The 15,148-nt window shown below is 45.7% G+C and overlaps 1 pseudogene; it reads right to left on the minus strand.

Annotated features, from left to right (window-relative positions):
* Positions 1 to 454: 454 nt before the first annotated feature.
* LOC120368309 (large ribosomal subunit protein eL8-like) overlaps positions 455 to 15,148 on the minus strand; it is a 42,832-nt pseudogene continuing 28,138 nt past the window's right edge.

Consider the following 15,148-nt stretch of genomic DNA (forward strand, 5'->3'; position numbering starts at 1 on the left):
GCTTTTTCCTTTCACTCATGGGTACTATAAATATTTAGTATATTCAATGATCTATTTATATAACCTTTCAATTTTTTATTATCCAGTTATCTGGATGCCCTCTATAAGACCTGCTGCTTCCATGTTATCAATCTTAAATTACAATGGAAAAAGAAGATATACTTGCAAAATGCCTTCTTACAAGTTATATTTGGAGTCCTAAAGGTGCCCTCTTCCAAGGAGAGATGGGCCATCCATGCTGAAACAAGCAAGATACAAGTCAGTGTGGAAAGTTGCTTATTGTATCTCGAGTTTCAAGAGGAATTGATAAGGGACAACTTCACACGTACTTTTGGGGGCCAGTTGCATAAAGGTAAGTATGTATGGACCATTGCACCGGCCTCTTTTTTTTTTTTTAAGGACAATTTGTATTGTTTTAATTATTTTTTTGTACAGAAAACTCAACAGTGTACATTTAACCCAGTTTCGTGGCAAGTTCTTTAGTCTTTGCCTTTTCGAGCTTGGCGATGCGAGCCACAGACCTGGGACCCAGGACGTTGCCTCTTCAGTGACGGCGGATCTCATCGTATCTGTCATTGTAATTGGTCCTGGTTGCTTCCACCAGCTTAGCCAAAGCGCCTTTGTCTTCTGAGTTAACCCGCATGAAGGTGACTGTGGTGCAGCTCTTCCTGTGCGCTCGACGCCCCGGTCTTGCCTTCCCCTTGATAATGCAGGAAGGGACCCCCATTTTACGACACAGGACAGGCAGGAAGACAAGCAGCTCGATGGGATCCACGTCATGTGCAGTCACCGCCAGCTGGGCTTTCTTGTTCTCCACCAAGGTGGTGACGGTGTTGACTCCTGCGCGAAGGACAGGTGGTCTCTTGGTGGGGACGTCCCCTTTGCCAGCCGCTTTCTTCTCGGCCCGGGCCAGCAGCCTCTGCTTCTTTTCTTTCTTCGTCTCTGGTCTGTACTTGTGGGCCAGCTTAAGCCGCGGAGTAGCTGTTTGGCGGTCCAGGGCCTGGTGAACTGGTCAATTGCAGGGGGCACTTCCAGCCGCTCACAGAGGATGGCTCTCTGCCGCTGCCACCTGATACAGCGGGGCCATTTCACAAAGCGGGCGAGGTCTCTTTTGGGCTGGATGTCCTGTCCAATGCCAAAATTCTTAGGCCTTTTCTCAGAGGATTCACCACTTTCCTGGCCTCCTGCTTCTTCACGACAGCGGGGGCCGGAGCACCTCCTTCCTCTTGGCCCTTCCTTTCGGCATCTTGGGTGGCGGGAAGAGAGCTGCACTGGCCTCTTGACTCATCTACCTCTTTTCACTGTGAACCCCTCAAATCTGTCTGCCAAAAAGTTATTTCTAAAATGAAAAGGATCAAGTCACTTCCCCTGCTTAAAATTTTTTCTTTTTCTTTTTTTTTGAGACGGAGTCTCGCTCTGTTGCCCAGGCTGGAGTGCAGTGGCATGATCCCGGCTCACTGCAGCCTCCACCTCCCGGGTTTGAGAAATGTTCTGCCTCAGCCTCCTGAGTAGCTGAGATTTAGCGGGGATTCCAGGCACCTGCCACCACATCTGGCTAATTTTTTGTACTTTTAGTAAAGACGGGGTTTCACAATGTTGGCCAGGCCTCCTGACCTCGTGATCCACCTGCCTCAGCCTCCCAAAGTGTTGGGATTACAGGCGGGAGCCACCAACCCCAGCCCCCACTTTTTTTTGTGATGGAGTTTCGCTGTCTCGCTCTTGTTGCCCAGGCTTTAGTGCAATGGCAGGATCTCAGCTCATCACAACCTCCACCTCTCGGATTCAAGCAATTCTCCTGCCTCAGCCTCCTGGGTAGCTGGGATTACAGGCATGTGTCACCACTCCCAGCTAATTTTTGTATTTGTAGTAGAGACGGGGTTTCCACATATTGGCTAGACTGGTCTCGAACTCCTGACCTCAAGGGATCTGCCCACCTCAGCCTTCCAAAGTGCTGAGATTATAGGACTGAGCCACTGCGCCTGGCCATCAGGCTTCATTTTTATCTTTAACTACCAACAATATGGAAGAGCACTGGCCCTATAAAAACGTTAGGCAATGGTGAAATGTTACCTGTCTCTACTAAAAACACAAAAATTAGCTAGGTGTGGTGGTGCGCACCTGAAATCACAGCTGCTCAGGAGGCTGAGGCAGGAGAATTGCTGGAACCCAGGAGGCAGAAGTTGCAGTGAGCTGAGATCACACCACTGCACTCCAGCCTGGCAACAGAGTGAGACTCCATCTCAAAAAAAAAAAAAAAAAAAGTTAGGCAAACCCTGACGTGTGTACATGATGTCCTGGAGTGCAAACTCACGTGTGGCAAAAGAGAGGGAGTGGGTTATATGAGGACAGAGCGTGGTATGGTGGTTACGAGCTTAGCCTTTGAAACCTAACTCTCTGGTTTTGAATCTCTGCCCCGTTGCTTATAAGCTATTATTCTTAGGCACTTGCCTGTTTGCTTTTCTTTTCTTTTTTTAGCCCCACCCCCTCGGCATTCCTGTTTTCTCTGTGCCTCAGTTTCCCCGGCTACAACATGGAGCTAAACAGTGCCTCATAGGCTTATGAGAATTCAGTCATTTCGCATTAGTAAAGGGCTTGAAAGATTGCCTGCAAGAGGACAAGGGCAACATAGATGTAAATAAACAACACGCACTTCGTGGGAGCTGCTGTTCCCGAAGAGGTGAAACTGTATTACTACTCACAGTAGTCAAGTATTAGATACGTAAATGCCACTTCAGAGGGCATAGGTCCGGGCTACGCCCTTCTCACCATTCTCAATCCTTTGTCTTGGGTTAAGGAATTGTGTCACCAAGGCTTGTTATATATAGATGTTTTCCGGGAGTTATAAACAGGGAGCTATTACCACACCTTTAGCAAGGTCCAAGTGTAAGGTGTAGGATGATTCATTTCAACATACAGGAGTCAGAAAGAAGTAGTTTATTTAGGGCGGGGCGCGGTGGCTCACGCCTGTAATCCCAGCACTTTGGGAGGCCGAGGCAGGCAGATCACAAGGTCAGGAGTTTGAGACCAGCCTGGCCAACATGGTGAAGCCCGCCTCTACCCAAAATACAAAAAATTAGCTGGGCTTGGTGGCGCGTGCCTGTAATCCCAGACACTCAGGAGGCTGAGGCAGGAGAATCGCTTGAACCTGGGAGGCAGAGGTTGTGGTGAGCAGAGACACCATTACATTCCAGCCTGGGTGACAGAGCATGGCTCAGTCTCAAAAAAAAAAAAAAAAAAAAAAAGTAGTTGATTCAGTCTAACAAATACTGACTGAGAACTTCTGAGATTGGCTAGCTGTTTCCCATCCTGCTGGCTTGCACAGCCCGGGTGCCTTGAGTCCAGGAAGGAACCGTAAGGAGCTCTCTCCAGTGCGTTGTGAGTGAGTGATGGGAGGCAGTTCGGGGCCATGGCAGTGGACAGGTGTGTTTTCTACACGTACTTTCTTTTATCCCTTATCTTTTTTTTTTTTTTTTTTTTTTTTTTTTTTTTTTTTTTTTTTTTTGAGACAGAGTTTCGCTCTTGTTACCCAGGCTGGAGTGCAATGGCGCGATCTCGGCTCACCGCAACCTCCGCCTCCTGGGTTCAGGCAATTCTCCTGCCTCAGCCTCCTGAGTAGCTGGGATTACAGGCACGCGCCACCATGCCCAGCTAATTTTTTGTATTTTTAGTAGAGACGGGGTTTCACCATGTTAACCAGGATGGTCTCGATCTCTTGACCTCATGATCCACCTGCCTCGGTCTCCCAAAGTGCTGGGATTACAGGCTTGAGCCACCGCGCCTGGCTCTTTTATCCCTTATCTGAGGCTCTGTTGGAGGGCTCCGACGACATCCAGGGTGTTGCAAAAACTTCGGAAAGAAGGTCTCTAAGTAACTGCACAGAGCAGAGCCTCCACCTCCCCTAATTCCAACCTGAAGTTTCTCTTTGTTATGTGAATTTAAATTGGAGCTTACCAGTCATTTTAATGGGGCTTCATCACTAAGCAACCCGATAAATGCTATTACTATGTATTTAAAACTTCCTTTGGGCTGGGCGTGGTGGCTCGAGGCTGTAAGTTCACCGCTTTGGGAGGCCAAGACAGGTAGATTGCTTGTGCACAGGGGTTCTAGACTAGCCTGGGCATCATGGCAAAAAGTCATCTGTACAAAAAAAAAAAAAAAAAAAAAAGCTGGCGTAGTGATGCATGCCTTGTAGTTCTAGCTGCTTGAGAGGCTAGGTAGAAGAATCACCTGAGCCCAAGAGGCAGAGGCTGCAGTGAGCTATGATCTTGTCACTGCCCTCCAGCCTGAACGGCAGAGACCCTGTCTCAAAAGAAACAAAAGGCCAGGCATGGTGGCTCCTGCCTATAATCCCAGCACTTTGAGAGGTCAAGGCAGGAGGATCATTCGAGGTCAGGAGTTCGAGACCAGCCTGGCCAACATGGTGAAACTCTGTCTCTACTAAAAGTATAAAAATTAGCCGAGCGTGGTGGTGGGCGCCTGTAATCTCAGCTGCTTGGGAGGCTGAGGCAGGAGAATTGCTTGAACCTGGGAGGCTTGAACGTAGGCAGAGCTGGGATTACAAGTGTGCACCACCAAATCCGGCTCATTTTTGTATTTTTAGTAGAGACGGAGTTTTGCTGTGTTGGCCAGGCCGTTCTTGAACTCCTGACCTGAAGCGATCGCCCACATCAGCCTCTCAAAGTGCTGGGATTAGAGGCGGGAGCAGCTATGCCTGGCTGACTCACTATATTTCAAGGGTCTGTTTCTCAAAGACATACTAAAACAAAAAACAAAACACACAAAAAAACCCCACACAATTACTACCATGTTACTTCTTCCACACCTCCAGGATTGCAGGAGACAGGAGCAAAGCTGGCATGGTTTCTCTCTGCTTCATTCACTTGAGAAAGAAGGTCTTTGCACTCTGGGGGAATTACGGTAGTTTCCCTCACAAAAGGGGAAGAACTTTTGGTCTATGGCTTCCTAACTTCATGACAGTTTTCTCTCTCCCTGTGGAAGGAGAATTAAATCCTAACCCTTCCACTCCAACCCCTCAAATAGTAAATCGAGGCTATCAAGACAATTCCAATTCTAGGTTTCTTTTTGCTATGAGGGCTTAAATTGGAGCCCTCGAGTATACTTTTTTGGCTGAGTATTATGAATGATTTCATATTTAACAGTAGCTTTGTTATTGAGGCTATAAATGACTCTCAGCAATAGCAACCTTTGGCACCTCTATTCTTGAATATCACATTTTAAGTAAAGTACAACCTAGAAAACAACTCAGGACCAGGCTGGGTGCTGTGGCTCATGAATCCCAGCACTTTGGGAGGACAAGGTGGGTGGATCACAAGGTCAGGAGATCGAGACAGTTCTGGCTAACATGGTGAAACCCCGTCTGTACTAAAAGTACAACAAATTCGCTGGGCGGTGGCAACACACGCCAGTAGTTCTACCTACTCAGGAGGCTGAGGCAGGAGGATCGCCTGAACCCAGGAGGCGGAGGTTGCGGTGAGCCGAGATCGCGCCATTGCGCTCCAGCCTGGGTAACAAGAGCGAAACTCCGTCTCAAAAAAAAAAAAAAAAGAATGAAAAATGAAAATACGCCAGGCACAGTGGCTCCCACCTGTAATCCCAGCACTTTGGGAGGCTGAGGCGGACGGATCAACTGAGGTCGGAAGTTCAAGACCAGCCTGACCAATATGGTGAAACTCCATCTTTAAAAAAAAAAAGAAAGATTAAAATACTACATATGCTTTCTAAGCCCACCTCCATTGAGCTGATACTCAAAAGCAGAGATCTTAGATAAACCAGTATTGGTCGACTGGCTGTACCTTTGAATCAGTGTATTATATTTCACTTTCCAAAAAACAGCTGCATTTTAATAAGAGCCTTTTATGTTAGTGTATTCCCCATAGAGACAGAGAGTTAGACCTGCCAATTGTGTGTGTATTGTTCTGGCATCTATGAGACTATCTGAAATAAAGTCATAGATTTTGGGAACTGCAAGTGACTTTGGGCTTTTCCGTTGTCACCTAGGCAGCTTATTAGCCGTTTCTCATGTGGCATCTGCCTGAACAACAAGAAAAATTTCAATCAGACTTTGAAAAAGAATAAAATGTTATTTTTAAAACCAACACTTAATTAAATTGACAACAGGTAAATCATTAAGAACTAACACAAAGACTATTTCGTTTGTTTTTTTGTTTGTTTGTTTGTTTGTTTTGTTTTGTTTGAGACGGAGTTTCGCTCTTGTTACCCAGGCTGGAGTGCAATGGCGCGATCTCGGCTCACCGCAACCTCCGCCTCCTGGGTTCAGGCAATTCTCCTGCCTCAGCCTCCTGAGTAGCTGGGATTACAGGCACGCGCCACCATGCCCAGCTCATATTTTGGATTTTTAGTAGAAACGGGGTTTCACCATGTTGACCAGGATGGTCTCGATCTCTCGACCTCGTGATCCACCCGCCTCGGCTTCCCAAAGTGCTGGGATTACAGGCTTGAGCCACCGCGCCCGGCCACAAAGACTATTTCATTATATTTGTTTTAATTTACTTCTTAAAAATGATTCAGGAGTTTTTTGTTTTGTTTTGTTTTTATTTTTATAGAGATGGCGTTTCTCCCTGTTGGTCAGGCTGGTGGTCTCGAACCCCTAACCTCAGGTGACTGCCCATTTCGGCCTCCCAAAGTGCTGGGATTACTGGCGTGAGCCACTGTGCCTGGACAAGAGTTTTGTTTTTATTTATTTATTTATTTATTTATTTATCTTGAGACCAAGTCTCGTTCTGTTGCCCAGGCTGGAGTGCAGTGGCATCATCGTGGCTCACTGCAGCCTCTGCCTCCCAGGTTCAAGATATTCTCTTGCCTCAGCCTCCTGAGTAGCTGGGATTACAGGCATATGCCACCATGCCTGGTTAATTTTTGTATTTTTAGTAGAGACGGGGTTTCACCATGTTGGTTAGGCTGGTCTTGAACTCCTGACCTCAGATGATCCACCTGCCTTGGCCTCCCAAAGTGCTGGGATTACAAGCGTGAGCCACCTTGAGGGCAAGAGTTCTGTTTTGAATTAATGTATTGTTTTTTAATCTCTCTTTGTTTTTCTGGTACTATTAAACACAAACTTTCTGGACCACAGGGAAGACTATAAGGGATTTAGGGGAATGGAGAAGGAAGTATAAAAGATGAATGAGCTGCTCCGGCAGGAGAGGGCTTGGGGGTGAATGGGTAGAGTGGGTATCAGCCTGCAATGCATTGGAAGCCCTCAGGGAGTTTTTGGAAATACAGAGTTTCAGGTCCTACTACTAAGATTTTTTTTTTTTTTTTTTTTGAGATGGAGTTTCGCTCTTGTTGCCCAGACTGGAGTGCAATAATGCGATCTTGGCTCACTGCAACCTCCACCTCCCAGGTTCAAGAGATTCTCCTGTTTCAGCCTCCCAAGTAGCTGAGATTACAGACACCCACAACCATGCCGGGCTAATTTTGTGTTTTTAGTAGAGATGGGGTTTCTCCATATTGGTCAGGCTGGTCTCGAACTCCTGATCTCAAGTGATCTGCCCACCTTGGCCTCCCAAAGTGCTGGGATTGCAGGCGTGAGCCACTGCGCACGGCAAATCCTACTATGGAGATTTAGGTTCAAAAGTTGTAAGTCGTGACCCAGGAAGATATATTAAATTTCTCTGGTAATTCTGATGATCATCCGACCTGCTGCATCACAATTCAGTTCAGTTCTTCCATTCTGCAGGGCAAATGATCAGAAGTGGTTTTCACAAAATTAATTAGTAATCAGAATTGAGGTTGGAATCCAAGTATCCGTATCCCATGGATTCCCTTATCCATGTTCCTTCAACGTTACCATAGTCAAGGAAGACAGGAATGAAGGGTCCACAGGCTGAACAGTGAGAAATACAGAGGACCTAGCTACATGCCTTTACCTTGAATAGCCCTGAGATCCTATTCTGAAGAATCTGACTCAGCAGTTCCGTTGCGGTATTTATAACAGCGAAAGTTCGAAACAACTTAATTGACCAACAATAGGCTACTGGATATATAAATTATAGTACATAGTTATGGTACAAAGGAATAATACGTGGGCCTTAGCAATGAGCTTTATGCCTACCCTCACTCCCCGATGTGTGATTTTGAGGCTATCTTAAGAGTAAAACGAGTTTGGCTTGGCTATGTGTTCTGTCATCAATGTTGTACCAATGTATGTATTTAAATGAGGAATGAGAATTTATCTGTGTAGCCTCCATGGAGTTTTATTTGCATTATCTACATGTGTGTGATTTAGAAACCTTTAACAATTATTCATCTATATAAAAGTATACAGATGTGTACTTTTAGCCTGAAAATATAGTCACAATACACATAAACACAGAGAAAAAAATTCTGAAGTATATACCTCAAAATATTGACAGTGGCCGGGCACGGTGGCACGTGCCTGTAGTCCCAGCTACTCGGGAGGCTGAGGCTGGAGGGCCTCTTGAGCCCAGGAGTTCTGGGCTGCAGTGCACTATGCCGATCGGGTGTCCACACTAAGTCTGACATCAATATGGTGACCTCCCAGGGGCGGGGAACCACCAGGTTGCCTAAGGAGGGGTGAACCGGCCCAGGTCGGAAACGGAGCAGGTCAAAACTCCCGTGCTGATCAGTAGTGGGATCGCGCCTGTGAATAGCCACTGCACTCCAGCCTGGGCAACATAGCGAGACCCCATCTCTAAATAAAAAATAATAATAAAATAAACAATATTGACAGTGGGCTTCTCTGGGTATTTGAGATCATAGGAATTTTTTCAAAAGTTTACTAATCATATTTCACATATTTTTCACAACAAATAATCAACACATACATGCAACACATTCACATATAAAACCAGAGGTTTTTATGGTTTTGGCAATTGATTATAGTTCATTGATTCTTTGTTGAATCAAATACCAACCCAAACAAGAATAAAGATAAGAAGGTTATAGGCCTTTTCCTTTGCCTGCTTTTCTGTGAGCTCTTCAGGATTTCATAAAACTGAAATAAAATTATGCACCATGTCTATATTTGAATTGATTGTATATCTGTTGAATGTCTGTGCTTATGTGAAGACTCTTCCTAGCATAAATGTGCGTATCATAATAAATGTTCGTTTTTCTTTCTCTTGGGGATTTGATTAGCGGTTTAGGAGGACGTGGTACAGAGGGCGACAATAATAAAAAAGTAGAGCAGTTTTTTGTAAGAAGCAAGGAGTGAGATTCTGTAATTGACCCAATATTAGATCTACAGCTTTACAAAAGACATTGCTGCCTACTGCGTTTATTAACAATTTAGCTATAGTGGTACACAAAGGAAGTGGTTTCTGTTTACTGAGAAAATATTGAAACCTCCATTGATGATAAGGTTATACAGTCTAGCAATAAAAATGTATGCGTGTGCAATATATTACTTTATTTTCCGAGTTGACTGCAGCCAGTAAGTCAAAGGTGGTTATTTCTTCTATGAGACAGGCTTGTGATGGAAAGAACATTTGCTGATTTTATGATTCTAATATTGTCTCTGCTACTGACTTGTTCTGTGATCTTGGGTAACAGCTACATTTAAAGTTCAGGGTTCAAAACGATCTGGCTCTCTCTATAGAAAGTGCATTTAGATATGTGCGTATCTCTACAAGTTTAAGTACGTGTGTATATATGTGATATTTAGCCACAAGCAAAATATACGAAGTTCTTATAATGTATTCATCTACTGGGTGGGCATGGTGGCTCATGCCTCTAATCCCAGCATTTTGGGAGCGGGTGGATCACCAGGTCAGGAGTTTGAGACCAGCCTGGCCAACATTGCCAAACCCCATCTTTACTAAAAATACAAAAATTGTCTGGGTGTGGTGGCAGGCACCTGTAATCCCAGCTACTCAGAAGGCTGAGGCAGGAGAATTGCTTGAACCCATGGGGGCGGAGGTTGCGGTGAGCCAAGATTGCACCACTGCACTCCAGCCTGGGCGACAGAGCAAAACTCTGTCTCAAATATATATATGTGTGTGTATATATAAGTGTGTTTATAGACACACACACATTCATATACTAAGAATTTCAGAGTCCATGATCTAGATGTCATTTTTTTAATTTTTTTTTTAAATTTTTTTTAAAAGACAGGGTCTCACCATGTTGGTCAGGCTGGTCTTGAACTCCCGACCTCAGGTGATCCTCCCGCCTTGGCCTCCAAAGTGTTTGGATTACAGGCGTGAGCCACTACGCCCCGCCTAGATGTCATTTTTTTTTTTTTTTTTTTTTTTTTTTTTTTTTGAGACGGAGTTTCGCTCTTGTTACCCAGGCTGGAGTGCAATGGCGCGATCTCGGCTCACCGCAACCTCCGCCTCCTGGGTTCAGGCAATTCTCCTGCCTCAGCCTCCTGAGTAGCTGGGATTACAGGCAGGCGCCACCATGCCCAACTAATTTTTTGTATTTTTAGTAGAGACGGGGTTTCACCATGTTGACCAGGTTGGTCTCGATCTCTCGACCTTGTTATCCACCCGCCTCGGCCTCCCAAAGTGCTGGGATTACAGGCTTGAGCCACCGCGCCAGGCTGATGTCATTTTTTTAAAGGTCAACTAAAAATAGAATATCTTTCATTAAGTCAGAGCCCCAGAACATTAAAAGTTAAACATTAAAAACATAGGGCTGGGCTGGGCGCAGTGGCTCACCCCTGTAATCCCAGCACTTTGGGAGGCCGAGGTGGGAGGATCACTTGAGGTCAGGAATTTGAGATCAACCTGGTTAACATGGTGAAACCCTGTCTCTACTAAAAAATACAAAAATCAGCTGTGTGTGGCAGCGGGTGCCTGTAATCCCAGCTACTCAAGAGGCTGACACAGAATTGCTTGAACCCAGGAGGCAGAGGTTGCAGTGAGTCGAAATCGCACCATTGCTCTCCAGCCTGGCAACAAGAGTGAAACTCTGTCTCAAAAAATAAAAATCAAAAATTAAAATATATAGACATTGCATTGCAGTAGCTTTGAATATAGAAAAAAAGAAATATATATAGGGATGAGGTCTGGGTGCAGTCTCATGCCTGTAATTACAGAGCTTTGAGAGGCCGAGACAGGCAGATCACCTGAGGTCAGAAGTTCGAGACCATCCTGGCCAACATGGTGAAACCCCATCTCTACTAAAAATACAAAAATTAGCCTGGTGTGGTTGTGCGCGCCTGTAGTCCCAGCTACTTGGGAGGCTGCGGCAGGAGAATCGCTTGAATCCAGGGAGCAGATGTTGCAGTGAACCGAGATGGCGCCACTGCACTCCAGCCTTGGTGACAGAGAGAGACTCCATTCCCTCCATATATACATATATATATCTTTATGTGTGTGTGTATTATTTACGTGTGTGTGTATATGTACATACACACACACACACACACACATATATATATGGAGAGAGAGAGAGAGAGAGAGAGAGACAGGAATGACAAGACAAAGTGCTTTTTTTTTTTTTTTGAGACAGAGTTTTGCTCTTGTTACCCAGGCTGGAGTGCAATGGCACATTCTCGGCTCACCGCAACCTCCGCCTCCTGGGTTCAAGCGATTCTCCTGTCTCAGCCTCCCAAGTAGCTGGGATTACAGGCACGCGCCACCACGTCCGGCTGATTATTTTTATTTTTAGTAGAGAGAGGGTTTCACCATGTTGGCCAGGATGGTCTCGATGTCTTGACCTCCTGATCCACCCACCTCAGCTTCCCAAAGTGCTGGGATTACAGGTGTGAGCCACCACGCCCGGCCAGGTGCTTTTTATAATACCTGCTTCTTACTGCCTTAGAACTATTTTGCTAGTTTTCGAATGGTGAGGACACCCTACTGAAGCATGAGGCAAATTACCAGGCTGGGAATGTGACGTGGTGACGTTGGCTTTATGTTTCTGGAGTCTAGTTCTGTCTACCCCTCACACACCTGGGTGTATTCTAGTCCCATGGTTGCAATAGTGGTAATAACTAGTATTTGTTTAGTGCTTATTGCTTGTCAAGCCCCGTGCTAAATATTTTATGTGCATTAACTCCTGTACTTTTAATTGTATTGATTAGGAAATGAAGCACTGAGAGATTAATTGACTTGACTAAATCTACTCAGCCTGTAAGAGGCAATGCCGAGATTCAAATGTAGGGCATCTGATTCCAAAGCCACACCCTTAGCCATTCCCTGTACAGCCTTCTCTGTGAGATCACTGCCAGTCTGCTCATGGAGCTGGTCTCTGTACTCACATCTCATTCACAGAGCCTCTGGGTTTATGCACAATTAACATCCCTAAGTAATGAATAAATGATACTGGTATTTCTCAGATCAATTGCAAGATACTTTGTTAATGACTTGTTTCAAATGATAAAGGATCAAAGTTTGGAAACTGTCAGCTAAAAAATAAAATAGCAGAATCAAGGTTGACTGGAAATAGAGTCATACGTTACTCATTGGCCTTCTTATGTCGTGAAAAAAAAAAACAACTAAAATATTTTAGTAGCTTAGCACAAAAGACTCTCTTTTTTTTCTTTTTTTTTTGAGACGGTCTTGTTCCATCACCAGGCGCCAGGCTGGAGTGCAGTGATGCAATCTTGGCTCACTGCAATTTCCGCCTCCTGGGTTCAAGCAATTCTCCTGCCTCAGCCGCCTGAGTAGCTGGGACTAAAGGCGCGCGCCACCACGCCCAGCTATTTTTTGTATTGTTTAGTAGAGACAGGGTTTCACTGAGTTGGCCAGGATGGTCTCGATCTCTTGACCTTGTGATCCACCCGCCTCGGCCTCCCAAAGTGCTGGGATTACAGGCGTGAAGAGTTTATTTCTCACTTACGCAAGTCCTCTGAGCAAGTCAGCAGGTCAGCTTGTCCTTACAGTGTCTCAGTACAAGGCGCCACTGTCCCAACTCAAGAGCTCAGGAAAGAAGCTGCAAGATCAGGTGGGGCTCTACTCCTCAGCCTGAAACGACATGTCGGGGATGCAACGTTTCCAGTCAGAAGTTACTGGCCAGAATGAGTCACAGCTCACTAAGCATGGGATCTAAGACGTGCAATCTTCCATGTGCCCTAGGAGGAGAGGAGAACCAGACATGGGTAAGCCCTATGGCGGCTTCTGTAGAGAGAAAGCAGCCGGGCACAGTGGCTCATGCCCGTAATCCCAGAACTCTGGGAGGCCAAAGCAGACGAATCACAAGGCTAGGAGTTCAAGACCAGCCTGGCCAATATAGTGAAACCCCATCTCTACTAAAAATATAAAAATGTCCGGGCGTGGTGCCATGCACCTGAAGTCCCAGCTACTTGGGAGGCTGAGGCAAGAGAATTGCTTGAACCTGGAATGCAGAGGTTGCAGTGAGCCGAGATCAGGCCACTGCACTCCAGCCTGGGCAACTGACCGATATTCTGTCTCAAAAAAAAAAAAAAAAAAAAAAGACCGGGCACGGTGGCTCAAGCCTGTAATCCTAGCACTTTGGGAGGCTGAGGTGGGTGGATCACCTGAGGTCAGGAGTTCAAGACCAGCCTGGCCATCATGGTGAAACCCCAACTTAAAAAAAAAAAAGTAGGGAAGAAAGAAACCTATAAAGGTATTTTCCAACACACAGAAAAGCAGGATTATTACCTTAGGCTAGGGAAGCCGATGTTAAGCAATGCAAAGTATAAAATCCACAGAGAAAAAAGAGTGATTTTTTAACTACATGAAAATTAAAGCTTCTCTTTAACAGAAGACACCACAAAGGTGAAAGACAATTGATATACTGGGAGACTATATTTACAACTTTTTCAACAGAAAAAAGAATTAGTGTCCAAAATACATAAGGAACCCTAAACATTTAAAAAAAGAAAAAAGGCACTGTGGCTCATTCCTGTAATCCCAGCACTTTGGGAAGTTGAGGCGGGAGGATCACCTGACGTTGGGAGTTCAAGACCAGCCTGGCCAACATGGTGAAACCCCATCTCTACCAAAAATACAACAAATTAGCCGGACGTGGTGGCACATGTCTGTAACCCCAGTTACTTCAAAGGCTGAAGCAGGAGAATCGTTTGAATCAGGGAGGTGGAGGTTGTGGTGAGCCAAGATCGTGCCATTGCACTCCAGCCTGGGTGACAGAGCGAGACTGTCTCAGAAAAAGAATTATACCTTCTCTTAGAGTGTTGGTAGGAAGGTAGAGATGGCAGTGCCTCTTTCTGAGAGCTGTTCGGCAATAGTTTTTGTTTGTTTGTTTGTTTGTTTTGTTGCCTTTTCCCTGGCAATAGTTATTTTGTTTGTTTGTTTGTTTGTTTTGAGACGGAGTTTTGCTCTTGTTACCCAGGCTGGAGTGCAACGGCGCGATCTCGGCTCACCGCAACCTCCGCCTCCTGGGTTCAGGCAATTCTCCTGCCTCAGCCTCCTGAGTAGCTGGGATTACAGGCACGCGCCGCCATGCCCAGTTAATTTTTCTATTTTTAGTAGAGACGGGGTTTCACCATGTTGACCAGGATGGTCTCGATCTCTTGACCTCATGATGCACCCACCTCAGCCTCCCAAAGTGCTGGGATTACAGGCGTGAGCCACCGCTCACTAAGTGCTTTTTATTACTTTTCATCTTTTAGAATCAACCTACAGTCCAAACACAGTGGCTCACGCCTGTAATCTCAGCACTTTGGGAGGCTGTGTCAGGCAGACCACTTGGGCTCAGGAGTTTGAGACCAGCCTGGGCAACACAGTGAGATCTCATCTCCACAAAAAAAATTAAAAGAAAACAATTAGCCAGGCATGATGGAGTGCACCTGTAGTCCCAACTATTCAGGAGGCAAAGGCAGAAGGATCACTTGAACCCAGAAGACTGACGTGGCAGTGAGCCACGACTACTGAACCACGTACTTTAGTCTGGGTGACAGAATGAGATCCTATCTCAAAAGAAAAAAAAGACAAGAGTCAAGAATCAACCTATAAGCCAGGTGTGGTGGCTCACGCCTGTAATCCAAGCATTTTGGGAGGCCAAGGTGGGTGGATCATAAGGTCAGTAGATCAAGACCATCCTGGACAACATAGTGAAACCCCGTCTCTACTAAAAGTACAAAAATTAGCTGGGCATGGTGGTGCGTGCCTGTAATCCCAGCTACTCAGGAGGCTGAGGCAGGAGAACTGCCTGAACCCAGGAGGCAGAGGTTGCAGTGAGCCGAGATCGCGCCACTGCACTCCAGCCTAGGCGACAG

The sequence above is a fragment of the Saimiri boliviensis genome, chromosome 9, assembly GCF_048565385.1.
Source record: "Saimiri boliviensis isolate mSaiBol1 chromosome 9, mSaiBol1.pri, whole genome shotgun sequence".
NCBI lineage: Eukaryota > Metazoa > Chordata > Mammalia > Primates > Cebidae > Saimiri > Saimiri boliviensis.